Source organism: Lissotriton vulgaris, chromosome 6 (genome assembly GCF_964263255.1).
Source record: "Lissotriton vulgaris chromosome 6, aLisVul1.2, whole genome shotgun sequence".
NCBI classification, from domain to species: Eukaryota; Metazoa; Chordata; class Amphibia; order Caudata; family Salamandridae; genus Lissotriton; species Lissotriton vulgaris.
In genome coordinates this window covers 1,675,952,772-1,675,974,478 of record NC_141694.1, presented here as the reverse complement: position 1 = coordinate 1,675,974,478, position 21,707 = coordinate 1,675,952,772, and the positions used below count along the sequence as shown (strand labels likewise).

At 46.2% G+C, this 21,707-nt stretch overlaps 1 protein-coding gene across 1 annotated transcript in view; it reads left to right on the top strand.

Annotated features, from left to right (window-relative positions):
• The window catches only part of LOC147709301 (serine/threonine-protein kinase Nek2-like), a 232,239-nt gene that overhangs the window by 202,978 nt on the left and 7,554 nt on the right, over positions 1-21,707 (top strand). The window lies entirely within an intron of this gene.

Genomic DNA, 21,707 nt, shown 5'->3' with positions numbered 1-21,707 from the left:
ACTGCCGGGCGGGGGGAGCTGAGGAGGCGTCTGGTCCTGACTGCCGGGTGGGGGGAGGTGAGGAGGCGTCTGGTCCTAACTGCCAGGCGGGGGGAGGTGAGGAGGCATCTGGTCCTGACTGCCAGGGGGGAGAGGTTGGGCATCTATCTCCTGACATGTGACCTCTGTTCCACGTCCGACTGAGTTGAGGGACGATGCTTCTAAAATCCAGATGCACTGTTTTGAGGCATTGGTGAAGCAGGTGCTGTGTCGACTTCAGTCTGAAAGCAGGGGTTGCAACGGAGTCCGATCTGGTGCCAGGGATGTCTGACATGGTGCTCTGGACTTGGGCTACGATGTTGTTTTTTCCTTGGAACACAAAGCAGGTGCTGCATTGATTCTTCAGTGCACTACGGTACTGTCAAACAGACTCTGATGATCATTTTTCTCCTCCGATCACTAGATTCTATTTTCGAGGGCCCAGGACAGGGATTTTACACCACTTGGGCTAGTCTGAGCTCTCAGCAGAAGAGCCCAGGAACTGTTAGGTGAAGTCTTTGATGGCCCTGAAACTTCTTAACAGGAGACCAGCATGCTCAAGCCCTTGGAGAACCCTTTAAACAGGATATACAAAGCAAAGTCCATTCCTTTCACTCCCAGGACAGAAGCAGCGAACAGCAGGCCAGCACAACTAAGCAACGGTCAGAGTGGCAGTCCCTCCTACAGAGTCCAGCTCTTCCTGGCCGAATGTCCTCATTTCAGAAGTGTTCTGATTTTGGGGGTTCAGAGGTCTATCTACCCCTTTCTGTGTTTGTAGTAGGCACACTTTGCAAAAAATTTTTGCTGTGGTCATGACCCTACTTTTCTCTGACTCAAGACACTACAGAGGGATGGAGAGTGTTAAGTATTCAATTCAATAATCTTTATTTCGTTGCAATTGCACCATAAAAGATATACAAAATACATAATATATATACAAAATACATAATATACATGGCCGCATTATCAACAAGTGTACAAAAATATACAGTTCAAAAAGTGCTAGTGCATGACCAAATACTATCCCTAAGCCTTCACAGCTAAATCACGGGAATGGGCTTAAAACACACATCAATAAATATAGTTAAAAAAATGTTTAAAAAAGCATTAAATTGGGTTATAACAGCCAGACGCTTAGAATGGCAGTGACAGTTTTTGTCTAATGAATTTTACTGCCAAGAGGAATCTACTGATACCAAACACTATTACTTGACTAGTGTCCGTAATTAATATTCTTCCAGCTTCCTTATGCGAAGTTGTTCCAATATTACGGCACAATGGCACTATCCATTTCCTTCTAGTTTCTACATAGCTTGGACAGAAACAAAATGTGAAAAAAGTCTTCTCTTACATTATTTGTGCGTAAGGTACATTTATCATTGCTGGTTTTCCCCCATTTTGACTCGGTTTCCTGGGTTCTTAGTATACCGTACCTATACTTTAAGTACAAGGTTTTCGCTAATGGTGGCTGAATCTCATCAAGAAACATTTCGAACTGGGCTACATTTTTCACCATTAAGAATGTTTCGGTTATGGGGCCATGTGCTCCAACGTATACAGCATCATGGCTCACAAAGGCCCAAAAGGAAAGTTTGACTATTTTCTTTGAGGACACAGTCGGTGATTCTGGCTGGCTCCAAAAATGGGATAAACCCAACTTTGTTAACCAGCTTTTAACATGTTTAAACCAAAGAATCTTATTACTCGTGTCTAGTTCCAAAACTTCAACCAATCCATTTTTATATTCAGTTAGCTCTGGGGTGGTCCACAACCTGACCCATAACAGTAATGGTCTTAATATTGCATGTAGATCGGTGCGTCGTAGTTTAGTATGAGACGGGCACAGTTATATTCGGGTGTCTGACCACTCCTCCCACCACTCTAGCTCAGGAAGGCCCACAAGCCTGGTGATGGGCCATCCGGATATGCAAGGCACAACACTGCTCCCTTTTGTGACTGTCTAGAGTGAATGCACACCAGCTCAAATTTCAGCCAACCCAGACATGGATTCTGCAGACTGGCAGAGGCACAGAAGGGTAAAGAAAGTGCCATTTTCAAACAGTTTAAAAAGCACCTTTACCAAAAGAGACCAAATATCTTGCTGCTCCCAATGGGGAAATTAATATGGTGATATGCCAAGGCAATCGCCTTGTCTTCCTACGAGGGAGTGAGTCCTTGCAATTGCGGAAAACCTAATAAGCAGTATTTATCTTTTAGGACATGTAGACCACACGAATACATGTCCGCCTCTTATATACACTGTACCCTGCCCATGGGGCTGCTTGGGACCTACCTTAGAGGGTGAGTTGCATGTAGTAAAAGGGAAGGTTTGGGTCTGGCAAGTGGGTGCTCTTGCCAGGTCAAAATGGTAGTTCAAAACTGCACACAGACTGTATTGGCAGGTCGGAGACCTGGTTGCAGGGCTACTGTTGTGGGTGGCAAAATCCGTGCTGCAGGCTCACTCGTAGCAATGATTTAAAGGCACACAGTGCACTTTACTATAGACTTAATAGTAAAATATGCCAATCGTGGATGAACCAATCCCAATGCGATCTACACAGGGAACACTTGCTCTTTAGCACTGGTCAGCAGTGGTACAGTGCCCAGAGTCCTAAATCGAAATGCAGCACATAGTAAAAAAAAGTTAGAAACCAAGACTGGGAAAATCGTGCCAAAGATGCCAGGTCTAACAATGCCCACATCTACTAGGAGCAAGATGGTTTACATCTTCTACATTAAGAGTTACCTGCTCAGCAAACCTTATTACACCCTACCGGTAGTGCCCATGCCATTGCCTTCAATATTTATTCAAATTAACAATTTCCGATATTCGCTGCCTGCAACCCCACCACAACCATTCATCTGAATGCTCTAACTGCAGATTTCTCACCTTTTTATAATCTCTCCAGGCACCAGTCTGGATCCTGAAGTTCTCTTTCAGGGGATCCTTATCCTTGTAGAGGTGGACCTTGTTGTTTGTTTATACCATTAACTGGAGGAGGGTGCGCCCACCTGAGTGCTTTCTAGCACTACTTCTTCACTCCCCCTTTTGATTCTTTGTGATCCTCATCAATAGTCATAAGCATTAGAATGTTCCTGCCCTTGCACGGGACCCCGGAAACACTATTACATGTGCCCCACATATATATATTTGCAGCCTAATAAACACCAGAGCTGCAGTAAAGAATTTCCACCATACATGAATAAAATGCGTTAAACATGAGAAACAAACACAGCTTGTTTAGAAACTGTTTTAATGCTCAGAAAACAGTAGAAATTCTCATAAAACACAAAGCATAGAAAGCTCCCAGGCTGCATTGCAAATAGTCTAAAAAGACTGAAAAGCTAACCTGTAGCTGCATAGCAATAAACTGACACCGTGCCTTTAAGGCACTCCTGACCCTCAGCTTCCCATCATGCCTCAGGGGTGACAGATTAGTTGTGTTTTCCGGCTCCTTCTAGAAGGATCCTGGCAACACAGCTCCACTCTTTTCTGATTTCTGTCAGAAAAGGTCTTCACTTTTACAACTTTTATTCCTTACTTCGACGTTTTTTATCTCTAGAAGTAAAAATCTGTCTTTTAACAGGTTTGGGCATTTTTAGCTTTTGAAATGCAATCTCTTTTTGATCCATGCCCTTCTTGTGGGGAAAAAAGCCAAAACACTCTCGAGGTCTGTATTCTGTCTTCCTGACTATCATGATTCTCAGACCTGTCCTCTCTGCTAGACCCTTTCCAGTAGAACTTTAAAGGAAAGGGAGAGAATTCACTTGTATGGCCTGGCAGGTAAACCATCTAAAGGTAGGTCTTAGTGAAGAAGGGCTCCAAGAGGCCTAGATCTCCTTCTAGGCACAAGTCCTCACGTCCTTCTACCTCAGCTTCTGGCTCGGCGCTGAGAAAAGATCTTCAAGAAGGACATTGATCTAAGAAAAGACCATCGACAGCGGGCTCGCAGTCGAGAAAAGGTACGTCGCAGATCCGGGATCCTCCGCCGTTGTCAACTCGACGTCAACTGACAAGAATCCTGCGGCGATTGGCGTCTAGGACTAGAGAACCTCCACCATAGTCAACCCGGCGACGATCGGCGACGGGAGTATCACCCCTCTGCCGTCGTCAACCTGGTGGCGATCAGCGTCTAGGAACAAAACCCCACCGCCATCATCTGGACGACGGTCGGCGTAAAGACCCGGTGTCGGCAGGACGCTCTGGGTCGAGGGCAGGCTCACTTCGGTCATCGCAGTCCCATCAGCGATTGACGTTGAGAGCGAGAACCCCTCCGCCGTCAACTCGGTGACGATCTGTGTCGAGAAGGGTCTCCGGCGTCGTCTCTACGACGTTCGGCATCTAGGGAAAGCCCCTTCCGCCGGCTGCTCACAGGCATTCGATGGCAACAATGGACTTGCCATCCAGGAGACGTTCGACGTCGACTGACAGAACCTCTGTCGACAGCTTTTCATCGCCGTTCGACGTCGAGAGAGCACTCGCTGGCTTCTCATGGTCGCCGTCGAGGTGGCGTTCGACGTCTAGCAGACTGCAGGACTGCAGGAACCTATGCCGACGTCTGGAGTGCGTACATCGACATTGAGAGCACGCTCGACGTCGCGACAGGCCTGGTCGAGGGATGGTTCAGTGGTGCTAGTGTCCTCATTCTTCCAGAAGGGCTTCTTCTAAATCTGCCTCTCCGGAAGCGGCTGCCCATACCCGAAAGTCTCCCTCAAGGTCCAAGCAGGCCCCTACTGCTGCTCGGTTGTCCCCAAGATGGCAGCTGCCATTCAGCCACTGGCGGGACTCTGGGGCAACAAGGCGCATGCAGGAGTATGCCAGCTCTGGTCATAGATCACCTCTCCAAAGGCTGGTGGACGAGGCGGACATAGTCCTCCCAGGCGCAGGCACAGTAGATCTCCTGAGAGAAGGGACGTAGGATAGTGTTCTCCGAGACAGGAAGAACGTGTAGTCAGATCGATCGCTGGAGCGGAGATGCAGTGAACATCGACTGAGTAGGAGAACTCAATCTACCTCCTCGACTACCTCCACCCGCTGCTTCAGGCGGGATTACTCCCCCACTCTTATCGGACAGCCCGATATCCAGGGTCTCTCCCATAGATGACATCAACACTTATGATGTTCTGCAGAGAGGAGCAAAGAAGCTCAATATTGAGGTGTCGATCCCACAAGTCACGACTACAGTGATTTTCGAGACTTCTCCAGGAGACTGCATCTCGACCTACCACTGCTCCTATTAGTACCTTGGATCCTGGACCCCGTCATGGACACTTTCCTAACGCCAGCAACCATAAAAGCAGTGCCGGCTCGCCTCCTGAAAAAGTACAAGCCAGCTTCCTCAGATCCAGTCTTTGTCAGGACGGATCCTCCTGCAGACTCAGTTATAGTGGCAGCCGCCAAGAAGACACATGCTGTGTCAGCCACGTCTTCTGTACCACCTGACAAAGCGAGCAGATCCCAAGACTCGTGGGGTAGTAGGGCCTGCACTTCTGCTGCTTCCTCTCTTGTCTCCAGCGCGGCTGCGTTGCTTTTGCCGTTATGATAGAGCTCTCTGGGACTCTTTGGAACGTTTCAAAACCAAGCTCCCTAAAGAGGATCAGAAGGATTTTGACGAGATAGTCAGAGGGTTCTCCAGTGGTGAACCAAAAGTACAGCGGCGGATGGTAAGGTGCTCTCAGCGCACGAGAATGCACCAGGAGGTCAGCCTGGTTAAGGCTAACGGGACTAAAACCCGATGCTCAGTAGAGGAACCTGAACCTTCCTTTCTCCGGCTCTTCTCTCTTCGGCGCACACGCCGAGGAAGAGATGACTAGGATGAAAACTGAGTTGGACACTGTCAAAGCAGTGTGGTTGGAGTTAAAGAAGGAATACAAACGCCGCTACAAATCCAACCAACGCAAGGGGCCTCAACCGAGGGTTCAAACTCCTCAGTGGTCCCAAGGCAAAAACCAGGGGAAACCTCAGTTTGGAGGGGGAAAGTCTAACAGAGGTAGATGTGGTCACCAACAGCAGTCCTCTACCACGGTGAGAGGAGGAAAATCCTGAACAGTCTTCCTCTGCCACCGTTGCCCACTACAGTGGGAGGAAGTGAGTCTCAACATCTGGCAGAATGGGTCAGTATCACAAAAGATCTTTGGGTGCTGAATATACTGAGGAATAGATACGCACTACGTTTCCGTGCGTGTCCAAAGGACATACCGCTGAAAGTCTCGAACCTCAACAGTTACTACTGCTTCGAAAAGAGGTGAGAACTCTTCTTCAGAAGCAGGCGATAGAGGTTCCACCCTCTCAAAGAGGAAGAGGAGTTTACTCCAGATATTTTCTTGTCCCCAAAAAATATCAGGAGGACAAGTTTTGACCAATACTGGACCTTCGACTTCTTAACTAGTTCATAGTCGAGGAGAAGTTTCGCATGTTGGCCCTTCACCAAATATGTCCACATATACAAGTAGACATTTGGATGTGTTAGATGGACCTCCAAGATGCGTACTTCCACATGGCCATTGCAAGAAATCACCGCAAGTACCTACGGTTTGTGGTCGTCCACAAACACGATCAATACAAGGTTCTGCCCTTTGGTCTCAAGTCCGCATCAAGAGTCTTCACCAAGTGCATGGCGGTGGTGGCAGCTTTTCTTCACAAAGAAGGTCTTTGTCTATCCATATCTAGACGACTGGCTGCTGAAAGGTCCATCCCCGCAGCAAGTGAGACACGACTTTCAGACCAGTTTGCGGAAGCTGCACTATCTCTGCCTACATGTCAACAGGGACAAGTCAGTGCAGCATCCCACTCCGAGCATCCACTACCTTGGCTCCGTTCTGGACACAAGCGTGGGAAGAGCATATCCTTCGGAGAAACTGTCCTCAATGCGACAGAAATGCAGGCTTCTGCTCCAGGTGCAGAATCACTGTCCAGCAGGTAGCATCCCTACTGTAATCTATGGCGTCTTGCATTTTCCTCATCCCCAACGCCAAGCTGCGGATGCGTCCTTTGCAACAAACTCTAGAAGACCAGTGGGACCAGTCTACAGGTCGCTGGGAAGATCGAATATCTCTCTCCCTGGCGGCGAGATCCTCCCTCTCATGGTGGACTCAGCAGTGGAATCTGATGGTGGGAGTTCCTTTTCACCAGCCACTTCCTGTGCAGTCAGTGGTGACGGAGGTGTCTCTAGAAGGCTGGGTGGCACACATGGGGTGCCTCCAGATACAAGGATGGTGGTCGACAAAGGAGCAGTCCTACCACATAAATATGCAGGAGCTTCAAGCGGTCCATCTGGCTCTGAAAGGTTTTCAGCCTGCCATAGTCAGATTCAGTCCTAGTCAAGACCGACAACACGACGGCCATGTTCTACCTGAACAAACAGGGTGGAACCCGGTCTCGCCCCCTCTCCCAGGAGTCACTGGCAATTTGGCACTGGCTTCTCGCCCGGAACCTCTCAGTGGTGACAGTGCACCTACCAGGCGAGCTGAATATCGAAGCAGACTCACTAAGCAGGCACTTCAAACACCAGCTGGACTGGGTGCTACACGACAAGGCGGTGGCAGACCTTTTCCATTGGTGGAGTCGTCCGGAAATAGACCTTTTTGCGGACGACGTAAACACAAAATGCCACTCCTTAGCGTCCAGATTCCATCATCCAGGGACACGAGGGAATGCACTTTTGATGGACTGGTCAGGGACATTTGCTTACGCCTTTCCTCCTCTGCCCATGATCCTGAAGGTGGTGTTCAAGCTGCTCAGATCCACCCTGTTCCTGGTAGCTCCGGACTGCCCACGGCAGTGGTGGTACCCGGACCTTCATCTGTCAGTACTTCCACACAGGATGTTACCCTGCACTCTGGACCTTCTGTCCAAGATGGGAGGGAGAATTCTTCATCCCAACCTTCCCTCCCTAAACTTGACAGCATGGCTCCTGAGGTCCTGCAATACGGACATTTGAATCTGCCTCCTGATTGTATGCATATCTTGAAAGAAGCAAAAAGACCCTCCACAAGGACATCTTACGCGTTTAAGTGGAAGAGGTTTTTTCTTTGGTGTAGGGCACATCATCTTGATCCGACCAAGGGGCAAGAGGATGTTATTCTCCCTTACCTACTGCACTTAGCACAATCTGGTCTAAAGTTTGCTTCCATCAGAGTGCATTTGTCTGCCATTACGGCATATAGGAAGTCTCCTACGCAGCCATCTTTTTTCCAAATGCAGGTGGTCAAGGACTTCTTACAGGGGTTAAAGAAAGTGTACCCCCCCTGTTAGAAACTATTCTCCTCCGTGGGAATTGAACTTGGTATTGTCTAAACTGATGGGTCCGCCGTTTGAGCGCAGACCTAAAGCTTCCTTGCATCATTTATCCTGGAAGGCCGCTTTTCTGGTAGCCATTACATCGGCTCGCAGAGTGAGCGATATCCAGGCTCTGCACCAATGAGCCTTACACTGTTTTCCATCACAACAGTAGTTTTGAGGGCCCATCCTTTTCTCACTAAGGTGGTGTCTGAATTCCACATCAATCAGTCCATTTCCTGACCATCTTTCTTCCCTAACCCTGCATCCCCAGCTGAGCAGGCTCTTCATTCCTTAGACCTTAAGAGGGTGTTAAGTTCTACCTTGATAGTACCAAAGGCATAAGGAAGAGTACCAAAGGCATAAGTAAGACAGACCAGTTATTTGTCAATTATGGCACCATCAGTACAGGGTTTACTGCAGCGAAGAGATCCATTTCTAGATGGCTTGTCTCCTGTATCACCTTGGCTTACCCGCTGGTGAAAAGGCCCTTACCTTTATCTCAAGGCGCATTCCACCAGGGGGAAAGCGGCCACAGTGGCTTTCTTGCATGATGTTCCTATGTCCGAGATTTGCAAGGCTGCAACCTGGAAATCAGTTCATACCTTTACGAGGCACTACTGCCTAGAATCTGATTCCAGAGCTGATGCTCAAGTAAGCCAAGCCTCTTTGAGATCTGTTTGGATATTTTTTTTGCTCTATCCTACCTTGGGTCATTACTGGAGCGCACTTATCATGTTTTTCATGTATTTTCCTTTGCCCGCAGGGAGATGAGTTGAAGCTCGCTATTCTATTAGAATGTTTATGACTATTGATGAGGACCCCCTGGAAGAGAAGGATTAGTTACTTACCTGTAATCCTAGTTCTCTTCCAGAGGTATCCTTATCAAAGTCATAAGCAACCCTCCCGCCTCCCCGGGCAAAGGTCTGCTATTTGTTTGGAGATATTGTTAACCTCTTTGTTCCATGGTTTATTCAGTCGGCTGGGGGTCAGGAGTGCCTTAAAGGCACGGTGTCAGTTTATTGCTATGCAGCTACAGGTTAGCTTTTCAGTCTTTTTAGACTGTGTATTTGCAATGCAGCCTTGGAGCTTTCTATGCTTTCGGTGTTTTATGAGAATTTCTACTGTTTTCTGAGCATTAAAACAGTTTCTAAACAAGCTTCGTTGTTTCTCATGCATTTTATTCATGTATGGTGGAAATTCTTTACTGCATATTCAGCTCTGGTGTTTATTAGGCTGCAATTGCTTATTTTTTTGTGTTTCTGTGTATATGTATATATGTGTGTATATGTATATGTGTATGTGTGTATGTATGTGTATATATATATATATATATATATATATATATATATATATATATATATATATATATAATTTTTTTTTATGGTGGAAATTCTTTACTGCATATTCAGCTCTGGTGTTTATTAGGCTGCAATTGCTTATTTTTGTGTTTCTGTGTATATGTATGTATGTGTGTGTGTGTGTATATATGTGTATATATGTATATATATATATATATATATATATATATATATATATATAATATGCACGAAGAACTCCAAACACGCCACTTCCAACCATGCAGCTAAACAGGAGACGGACCACCAGATTGGATAACAGATCTTTAATCCAGGTTAGAAGTCATTTGCAGGAAATGCATAACGCGTTTCGGGCTACAAGCCCTTGTTCACATGCATAAAACTTTGTTACATTTTTTATTTTTATGCCAAGTGACTACCAGTGCAAGCCCCTCCCACACGTCATGCGATCATAGACAGAGTAGATATACTTCTGACCGCGATATGTGCAAACAAGCTCAATAAATAGTATAAATACTAATATCAAACATGTTATCATTGTTTGTATAAAAGCAATAAAAACCCTCACCGGATAAATCCATTAATTGCTTTAGTTCTATCATTTGTCACAAACAAACACCCATAAAAATCATGGGTGGAGCGGACCCTTATTAATAGTATGTCACTAACTTGCTCAGGGGTGGGCATAGACCAGTGAATAAAGTGTCAAGTGCTAAAAAAGTGTAAACAGTGCATGTCCTAAAGTGCAAACATCACATTAATATAAATATAGCAATTTATTTACAAGAGAAGAGACAAAGTGCATGATACATGAGAACTACCTGCATTTCGAAATTGTTATTCTATGCTAATTACACAGATGGACAAAAGTCTCATTCTGTATAATAAAAGCTTATACAAAACATTTCATTTTATTAACAGGGCTTATCATAAAAAGTGATAAAGTGATACTACCACACCCTGTGTATAAAATAGTGCTAGAATTTGAAATTATCATAAATTATTTAAGATACATAAATTGGTACAAAGGGGTTGATACTGATGAAGATTGAAATCCCTGGCTAACAGGGATCATGACTAGCCAGGGCAAACAGATCAAATATATGTACAAATGGATAACCGTAACTGGTTCTGCATGTCCCTTGGCAAGAGGGAACCTGACTACCAAGGGTGACATAAATGATCTTGGTTCACAGGAGAAACACAAATATCAGACGGTAACGGACAAGGACCAGCCTACAAAAAAGTATGTAAATCTTCAGTGTTGAGGCTGTTCGGCCACTTGCTATCGAATTCCAAGATCATATTTGATTCGACTTGTCTGAGCTTCAACTCTGTTACCGCCTCTTCTCAGTTTAGGCACTGCCCCTACAACAAAGTATGTTAAACAATTAATATCTTTTTTGTGTTTCATCTCAAAGTGGCGAGCCACTGGGTAACTGGGGTCACTATGTAAAATTGCACGTAAATGTTGCAAAATCCTAACGTGCACCTGCTGTTTGGTACTACCAATATAATTCAAGCCACAGGTGCACGTTAGGACATAAGCTGAAAATTATGTCTTGCAGGTAAATTGGCCCACGATATCAATTGCCTTGTCACTAAAAGGGGTGATGTAATGAGTTTTATTCACCCCAAATTTACAGGCACGGCAACTGGAGCATTTACGAAAACCACCTGCAGATTGTAACCAATTCGTTTTTTCTTTTAATTCTGGACATGGTTGATCCAGAACCGCGCCCCCATGTTTCGCGCTCTACGAAAGGTTACAGTTGGTTTCTGTGGTAAAAGGGCCCCCAGGATGTTATCCGATAAAACTATAGGCCAGTTCTTGTTAATGATTTTTCTGATCTTGCGCTCCTGGTCACTAAAAGAGGTAATGAACCTAGGGCAAGATTCGAATTTCTCCTCTGATGAAGTAGTAGAAACTATCTCTTCACTGACAGGCAACAGGCTTTCGTGGGTCTTTAGATCGGCTTTGGCCAAAGCTCGATCAAATGTTTTCTTTGAGTATCCCCGCTCCCTCAGTCGTACTTCTAGTTCCAGTACAGACTGTCTGAAATCCCTCTCAGAGCTGCAAATCCTTTTGAGTCAGAGAATTTCTCCGTAAGGAATGCTCTCAATAGTGTGTTGTGGGTGTAGACTAGAGGCATGCAGGGTAGTATTACCTGCGGTAGGTTTTCTAAATAATGTGGTTTGTAATTTCATTGAGTCATCAATATAGACTTTAATGTCTAAACTCCACCTGGCTTGCACTGATATGTGATGTAAACTTTAAATTCAGGGAGTTATTGTTGATTTCCTCAATGAAGGAGACAGCTTCCTCCTTTGTACCTTGCCACACACTAAAAACATCATCGATGTACCGCAGGTACTTAATCACTTTTTCATTGACCCATACTCTGTGTGTCACATTGAGAACCCACTCCTCCCACCAGCCGGCATGTAAACACGCATAGCTGGGGGAGAACCAGGCCCCCATTGCCACGCCTCTCACCTGTCGCCAAATCTCCTTCCCAAAGGAAAAGTAGTTGTTTCTAAGACACCGCTCTATAAGACTAAAGATTGCCTTGTTGTGTTGGTAGTAATGTGCGGGTCTCTGGTTTAAGAAGTATTTTACTGCCTTAAGGCCATCTTCATGTGCTATACTTGTATATAAAGATTCCACATCAAGTGTAATCAGCAACATGTCTTCCTGCCATTCAATTGATTCTATTTTCTTAAAGTCCGTGGTATCACGGACATAGCTGGGTAGCTTTTTAACCAAGTCCTGAAGGAAGAAATCTATCTATTGGCCCACCCTTTCACTCACACTATTTAGTGCAGATATAATAGGTCTACTAGGCATAGGTCTGATGGCTTTATGCACTTTTGGTATCAAGTAAAATGCAGAGAGGGTCGGGAATTCATTATGCAGGAACTTGAACTCATCCCCTGAGATGAGTCCTTCCCAGCGCCATTGAGACAATAACTTGAACAGATTCTCACAAGCTTTACCATAGTCATTATTACTAGATTTAACATAGCAATTGATATCATGAAATTGTCTATGTGCTTCCGTGATATATTCTGTTTTGGGCCATAAGACCAAGTTCCCACCCTTATCCGCAGTCTTGATAACAATGTTAGGGTTAGTGCTTAGCTTCTTCATAAGGGCATAGTAATTAGCATGTTGATTAAATACTTGCCTCTTGTTCCTGTTAGTCGATTTGTAAAGGGATTTGATTTCCGTGGTGATAGTCATGGAAAGTATCAATCTCATCTTTTGCCATCAAGGGGACAAAGTCTGACTTGCCTTTAAATGGAGTTAGCCCCGCTCCTTGTTGTGTCATATGTATTTTACTCAGTCTTCTTTGAGTGGACAAATCCACCTCGGGTCCCAATGGTTGTGAATCCGTCGCTGCATTGAGATCGTGCATGTCAAGCAGTACAGGGGCATCCGCTGCTGAGACTTCAGGATCCCCTGAAGTTGCACTAGTAGGGCGGGCATTAGTTCCAATTTTCAAGGATTGTAGAGTGAAGAACTTTTTTAATTTTAGCTTGCGTATAAACTGGAAAACATCAACTCTTGTCGGGGCATATTTAAATGATTGTGCTGGGCAGAAGTTCAATCCTAGCGAAAGTAGTTGTTCCTCCGCTTTACTGAGTGACATCAGTAAGATTGATAACAGCATTGTTTCTTAATGCTTCTTGTTGCGCCTTCCTTGTTTCTTTTTCTGCACATTTTTGTTTTTGTTTTTTTCGTCTTTCGTGCCTCTTTCTGTTCCTTCGGCTCTTATTGCGTTCTTTTGCCGAGGGCGTAAGGTTGACAGTCTTTCCGCCACTAAAAAATCCAACTCTTCCTCCATATTAAGAATGGTTAGCGGTTGCTCATTAAATAGCGAATCTCCACTTGAAGCGCTAGAAAAGGCATCAGACCCTTCAGAAGTCACACTTCCGGCATCGTCAGCTTCTTTACTGCCACTTGCCCCCACTATTAATAGGATTATCCGGGGTCTGTTTCTTGTTTTCTTTTGCGCTGTATTGCTGGCGCTTGACTTTGTTGAATTTACGCGAGAAGGTGACGATCTGGCCATTAGCATAATCCGCCTGATCTCGTGCAAACTTGCTTATTTTTCTTGCCTTAATTTTGTCCCCATGTTTTTTTAGTCTGTCAATCATTTCCTCTTTCAACTTTTTTATGTCTTCAGTTTCGGTTATTTTATTTATTTCCTCTTGGATAGTATCAATGTTTCTTAAGATCTCTGCGCGGTCAATTGCAGCATATTTAATGAGGATCTGCTTTCTGTGAAGCAGACTACTGATTTGAGTAGACTGTGCTAGTGTTTCTGGTTTAGAGAGGTTGTGGGAGTGGCAAGGAAAGTACCCAGTACTGGGGGCTCCTGGCGGTGCGAAAGCTGCAGTAATTGCTAAGCTAGCTGCTTCTGTGTACCATCATTCAACCTTCGGGCTTGCTGCACCTAATGAGCCGGGGACTGACTCGCCTGTGGGACTGACTCACATACCACATATGCCGCCACTCTTCTCATGCTGCTGCGCTTGGCTGGCTGGTTGGTTGGTTTTGCAGCCTGTTCTACCACCCAGTCCTGACTTTTCTGCTTATTGCACCACTCCAATGCCTCCTGCAATATGTGGGGCTCGGATTGTACGATATGGAGGTTAATGCAAGCCTGGGCACTCCGCAGCGACAAGCGCTTCTCCAGGAGTTCCCAGTGAGATCTCTGATCACACTTTACTCCCTCTCACCACGCAACTTACCTGTTTGACAATCCCTCCTGACTGGAGGGAGCCGAGAAGCTGTTAAACTGAGTAATGTAACCCACCAGATGGAGAGGGTGAGGGAGTGAAGGTGGAAGCAGAGGGAAGAATAATTGGGATTGCGGTGGCTGGCAACTTTGTCTGCGACAGCTTCTGCATACTGAAATCCAGTGATTGCTGCAAGTCCTAAATGTTCATTCTCCCTAGTCTCTATAGTCACTGAGGTACTATCAGACACTGGCACCATATAGCTAGCATTCTGTCTATTTAGAACGATGGTCCCTTCAGACCTAATGGCTGTACTAGTTTCTTGATTGAGCGTAATGGTCTCATCCAATATTGACCATTAACACCTGTGCATTCCTCAACCCTTACCATAAGCTTTTCAAAGATTTCCTTGCTTATACTGGTGCACAGTTAATCCAAATGTTAAAGCTGAATTGCTTGCCTATTAGCCTCCATTTTGTTGACTGATTTCTTTTAAGGTCTTTGGCTCTTAAACAGTAAATCTGTTAAACTGTTTTCAGTCTTTGTAGTAAACTAAGTGGCATACTTTTCTATAGTCAACTAGTTGGTAACAAGTATTCTTCTGTACTAGTTTCATTTTCCTGCATCCAGAAGAGGGATTACGCAGTGAGTAATATGGTTTTATGTGGATTATCCTATCCCCTCTCTCCTCCTAGTACAAAACCTATCACTAGTTAAGATCTAAAACTCCTTTATTTGCTTGCTAACTAGCTTATCCTAAATTGCTATGGATTAGTGGATGGCACTCACGGTTCACCAGGGCTGTTAATTTAAAAACATTGTAATCTGGAGCTCCAAGGAAACTGCGACCAGGATGCAAAGCCTGGGGTCATACAGAAGTTGATAGATTTCTGTAATCAAGATTTAAAAAAAGTATAATCCACCACTGCACCTTAACGATTTGTAAATGGTGTTCAGATGTAAAGTGCCCATTTAGACTGTTTTATCTAAAATAAACTGTACATGTAGATTCTTTTATCTGCTTCTTGTGCTGCTGTTCACATTAATGCACCAATATTTATCCTGTAGGTCCTAGATTTCTTGAATTGATGTTAGATCAACTAAAATTCTCTTGTAAATGTCACTAGACGATCTACAAAAAAATATATATAGAATAGGCCACTCCAAATATGGTGTAATTTATGAGACGTGTAGCTTTACTAAAGCAGCTATTCAACTTAAAGTGGATTTTTTTATCACAATTTGGTATATTTTCACAGTAGAAAACATGTGCAGGCTAATGGAATTTATTGTATGTGCACGTCCACTGGGGCATTTTTGCGCTGGAAACTAAAACGAACAATGAAACATTAAAGTAGAAAATGGCGGTCAGCTGAGACCATAGCTTCCGCTGCCCAGGAGCCCGACGGCAGATTGACTAGAAGTTAAGCTGCGGAATCAATGCGATATGCTAGCTGGTAAGCGCGGATTCAGTGTATGATGGAACGCATAACAGGAATATAATAAGGAAACGAAGGAGCGGTGAAGAAAGGCAAAGTTTGTGGCAGCACGGCGGGAAAAACTATGCGACTAGATCCTACCTGTGGCGGCAACCTGACTCCGCAGACTCCGCAGGGGCGGATTCTTCAGGTGGCGGCTTGTGTGGGGCTGGCTATTTTGGGCTCCTGCAGTTCTTGAGGGGCGCTTTCGGTGCTGTGCCGTTACCTAGTGCCTTGGGACTACTCTCTTGGCGATGGTGAGGGCAGCAGCAACGAGGCGGTGCTCTCTCGCAGCGGAGTCAGCGCGGACGGCCCCTGTGCGGCAGAGACAGGTGGACCAGGGCTGCGGGCGGAGTTTGTGGCTTAAATTCTGCCGGAGGAGGTTAGCTGTTTAGTGGCCGAAGCTGAAGCGGAGTTTGCTGCAGATGTAGCTGCCCCAAGCAAGGAGATGACCCCAGAAACAGCTGCAGCAGTAAAAGCCAAAACAAGGCTTGCTTCCAAGACCACCCTGGTGGCGGTATCATCACCAGTAGCAGCTGCAGAAGAAACACAGACGCGGGCACAAAGAATAGAATCTAGACCCCTCTCTGAAAAAAGGAGGGGAACAGTAACTAAGCCAGCGGGTCCCACTGTGGTGAACCTCCTCAGAGGCAATGGTAGTAAGACCAGAGTCAGCGGCAACTCCACCTGTGGTAGGTGGAGCGGCAGACGCCAAAGGGTCCTGTGAGAGAAATTCTAAGCGGACGCATATACAGTTACCTTTATAAAGACACTGACACTCGCACTTCCAGGGCTCTCACTCTGATATACAAAATGAGCATACAAAGGAACATGTGTCTAATGCAAAGTGTTGGGGTCGGTATCGAAGTACTACTAAGAGGATGAGACTAGCACACGCTCCCTCAAAGCTGGCATAAATGAAACCAATGCTAGAACATCCAACGGTGTAGAGGGTGTAGACGCAGAAGAGATTCTTGACGATAATGGCAATGGTACCGGTACGGGGGCCCCACAAGTGGCAATATTGTACGCTGGGACGGTGTCAGACTGTTAGAGGAAAGCGAGGCTTGTGCATGGGGAAAGCCAGAGAGACTCTGAGAAGGAACTGGATTTCTATTCTCTCTCGGATGGGGGAGAGTGGTCTGAAGTTACGGACAGTAGCAACCCTGAGGCAAGGGGTAGTGATTTGGAGTTAGATCTTCAGGATAGGGAAAAACCGGGGACATGCCAGAGGAGAGGGTGCGAGAAGGAGCTCTTGTGGGATTATACCCCCCTCAGTCCAGTTAACAGGTACTCCGGAGGCGGCAGTAAAGGGAAGGGAGACTACTCCGACAGCAACAACATTAGAGACTTTTACAAGCAATAGCTGCTCATCGCGAGGAGACTCGACAGGATGGCCGTAAGGCCCAAGCCGCAATGAGGAAGATACAAGGCGTAGTGCGAAAGCTATCAAACATGTAGTACTTTTGTGGAGTGGATGACCGACTTGGAAACTGTGTGTACTGCAGAGTCAGACTTGGCAAGTACCCTGGAAAAGATGAAATCGCAGGAAGCACAGATAACTGATATCCAGTGGAAGCTGGAGGAACATGTGAACCGCCAGAGGCGGAATAAGCTGTGCATTCTTGGGGTCCCAGAAAGGGGGGGGGGGGGGATGCCCGCATATATATCGTAGAGCTACTTGGAGAATCTCTCCCCGAACTCACGGACTGGAATTGGTCACTAAAAATTCAGCAGGCCCATAGGGTACAGTTTGTGCAGAAGCAGCCAGTAAGAGAAGGGTCACTCCCATGAGCTATCTTGGTAGCTTTCTGCTAAAACTGGCATTATTTGAAAAAGCAAGGCCTGATCAAAACGCACTAGGAATGGAGTCTCATACTTCGTCCATCCTGATTTCTGCCACACCACCGTTGAAAGACAGAGGCTGAGACAGATGATCAAACCATTCCAAGACAAGAATGCCCAAGCTTTTTTGAATAATCCTGCAAAATTATCTGGAATGGGCAATCGTTTTTTCCAGTTCGAGATATAAGCTAGGGAATACCTGGACAGCCTAATAACCTGATGAGGTCAGGAAAGATCTAAAGTTGAAGTAGATGCTGTAATCTGCGGCACTGTGTACTCTGGCTCTTTGAGAGGATGCCCTTTTTTCTTTTTCTTTTCTTTCCCCTGTTATTTTCTTAAGGTGTTCCCCCTCCCCCTTTTTTGTCCCCCCCTTTTTTTTGTTCCCCCTTACTTTTTCGTATTTATACGAGCATACAGTGTAAGATAGGGAGGGAGGTGGTCATGTAGTGTGGCTACACAGCATAACTGTAATTAAAAGATGTTTTTTATTCCCGGGTAATCAGGCTGGCGCAATGCACTCATCGCATGCAGACCATTTCTGAGTGTCTCTCGGAGGGGAGAAGGGGGCGGGGGGGCGCGAAGCTAGGTAATGGTGGGGGGGGGGGCGGTAGGGGGTAAAAATGGAGAAAAAACCACACAGAGAAAGGTGATGGTGTAGAATTGGGAGTCAGAAATGTATTTCATCAAAATAACGAAGATGGGAAAAGGTTACAGAAATATAGCAAGGAAAGAGGAACAGTAAGATTTGCAGAGTCGGTTGGAAGCGATAAAACAATTTTAAGATGGAGAGAATGTATATGTTCAATAAACATGGCCGGACTTAATGATGCAGTTAAAAGGGGTAAACTGGGAGAGCTGATTAAATTAAAAACATTTGGTGTAATCTGACTTCAAGAGTCCCACCTCCCCTGGGATAAGACATCTCATGGTGCTACAGGGGTATAACCTGCTGGCTGCCACCTCGCAAACCTCGAATATTAGAGGGGTAGCCATATTGGCAAAAGCATCTCTGGGTCCAGTCAAACGAAAGGCCGCAGATAAGTTTGGCAGGTGGGCCATAGTGGAGCTAGGATGGGGTCTCACTATGTTCAATCTATGGCTCAAATTATGAGGTTTTAGAGATGGAATTGGCAGCATGGTCTTTACCACTTGTTTTATGTGGGGACATGAATGAATGAAGGGCATCTTGTATTGCGCAGACTTAGCCCGTGGGCATCTAGGCGCCTAACGGAAATAAAGAAAACATATGTACCGGAAACCAACTTGCAGATAAGCCTCTGCGAAAAGCCATGTTTTTAATGCCTTCCTGAAAGAACCGATAGAGGGTTGTGATTTTAGTTCCAGAGGAAGTGTGTTCCACAGCCTCGGGGCCAAAACAGAGAAGGCCCTTCCGCCCCACCTGACTTTCCGCGCCCGGGGTATAGTTAGAAGATTTTTACTCTAGGAGCGTAGGTCTCTACGGGGAGTGTAGGGGACTAGGATAGACCGTATGTCTTCCGAGCCGTCCCCATATAGCGCCCCATAGACAAAGCATAGGATCTTAAAGGAGATCCTAGCCTGAATTGGGAGCCAATGCAGACTCTTCCTGGCTAGGGTGGCAGATGAGCGGCCAGGGACGTCAAGAACAAACCTAGCTGCCGCATTCTGTACATTCTGCAGGCGTTGTATGAGGCCTAGGTTGATACCAGAGTAGAGTGCATTACAGTAATCTAAGCGGGACGTGACTAGAGCCACTACAGTCTGTTTCCGGGCTTTCAGAGAGAGGTAGTGAGTGATTTTCCTCAGTCTTGATGACACCCCAGCAGGTAGCAACTGTTCTATTTACCTGCTGGTCCATAGCAAGAGAGGTGTCTATCAGCACGCCCAAATTCCGAGCGGATTTAGTGGGACGCGGACACTCTCCAAGGGAAGGGGGCCACCAGTCAGTTGACCAGGCATCCTGGTCACCTCCAAAGATCAAGACTTCGGTTTTCTCTCCGTTCAGTTTTAGCGAATTACAAATCATCCACTGTGAAACTGCCTCCATGCAGTTCCTTGAGCGGAGGTACTCACCGAGTGGGAGAGGGAGACCAGGATTTGGCTGTCATCGGCGTATGATACCACCTCCATCCCAAAAGATCTAACCAGCCTGGCGAGTGGGGCCACATATATGTTGAAAAGAGTGGGGCTTAGAGCCGACCCCTGCGGTACCCCACAATGCACAGGTTTGGGAGGGGATACAAAATCTCCTAGCTTGACCCTCTGCTCTCTCTGATTAAGGAAAGAAGACAGTAAGCTGAGTGCCGCGCCCTCTACCCCCATCTCCCTAAGACGCGATGGCCGGAGATAGGGTATCGAAAGCTGCTGTCAGATCTAGCAGCACCAGAAAAGTAGTCTGCCCCTCATCAACCTTTGTACGGATATGGTTTACAACCACAGTAAGAGCCAACTCCGTACTATGGTGCTTCCGGAACCCATGCTGAGATGAGTCCAGAAAGCCAGGAGAGTCCAAGGCAGTCCGATGTAAGTTAAGGTGGGACTCTAACATCTTTGCTGGGGCCGGCAACAGTGATATTGGGCGGATATTTTTCATTTTCCCTGGATCTTGTGACTGCTTTTTCAGCAGGGGCTTGACCACAGCTTTTTTCCAGAGCCCTTGAAAATGCCTTCTGAAATAGCAAGGTTTATCACTTCAAGATAAAAGGGCAATAAAACTTCCCTACAATCCTTAAGGATCCTAAGGGGGCAGGGGTCCGGAGGCGAGCCGGATTTAATCCTATTCAGGAGCAAATCTAGCTGCTGGAGCGTGAGAGGGGGAAAATTGGCCAGAATGCTTCCTTAGTCATTGGGCTGGCAGTCCGGGGGCAATGGAGTTACAGGAGGAGAAGGACACCGTTTTCCCTTTGAGATTCCAGGGAAGCATAAATATCCACTATTTTTGTGTGGAAAAATAGTGAGATTATTGCACAGTTCTTGAGACCCTTTAACCGGGTCAGGAGTCTGTAAGGAGCAAAGGGAATCGACTATCTTGAACAGTTCCCTTGAGGAAGTGAGGAAGGCCGTTAGATTAGAAAAATAGGCCTGTTTTTCCTCAATTATTTTCCTTTTATTATCTCTTAACAGAATCTTGTGCTTATCCCTTTCTCTGTAATCCCAGCTAGTTCGCCAGAGCCTCTCCTGCCTACTACAGTCCTGCCTTAGAAGCCGGAGTGTCTCTTAGAACCAGGGAGCCGAGGGTCGTCTTCTGGCAGAGTAACCATACAAGGCCGGGGCTATAAGATCCACCGCTCTAGCGACAGCATCAGAAAGGCCTACCGCGGCCTCCTGGGCCTCTATCCCAGGGGTCATCCCGTTGTAGGCTATAAGAGGGGCCAAGGTGTCATTGGTAATGTTCCTATAATTCCGCTTGGGTTCCTTTCTCCTAAGGAGACATAATATCCTGGAGGAGGATGGAGATTTTAATTCCAAAGGAACAGCCAAGTGATCTGACCATACTAGGGGGATGGGAGGACCAGTTTTAAGTCTGGGATCGTTAGAAAAAACCCCATCCAGTATGCGGCCCACCTGAGGGGTAGGGCTGTCCACCAATTGTTGAAAGCCATAAGCTGAGAGAGTCCACCAAGCAACCAGTATCGCTAGAGCTTATATCATCCAGATGGAAGTTCAGATCACCCATGATTGTCAAATTGGACCTCCCAAAATAAGGCTCTAAGATATTGAGTAGCTTGAGGCAAAAACCAGATCTAGGGCCCGGGGGCCTATAGATCAGGAGGCCTAAAAAGGAGACCGATGGAAGGGAGTAGAAAATGACCTGCAAGGGTCCGAGGGTAAGGAAAGGGTTTCAATACGGCAGGTGACAGACATCTTATATAGGATCCCCAGGCCTCCCCCTCTCCGACCAACTCTATCCGATCTGGCCAACGCATAGTCTTCTGGGACAGCGTTGGCCAGTTCAGGGCCCGAGGAGGCAGAGGCCCATGTCTCTGTAATAAATACCCATGAGGGCTTCCTAACCGCGACAAACTCGCTGAAGGCAATGTTGTT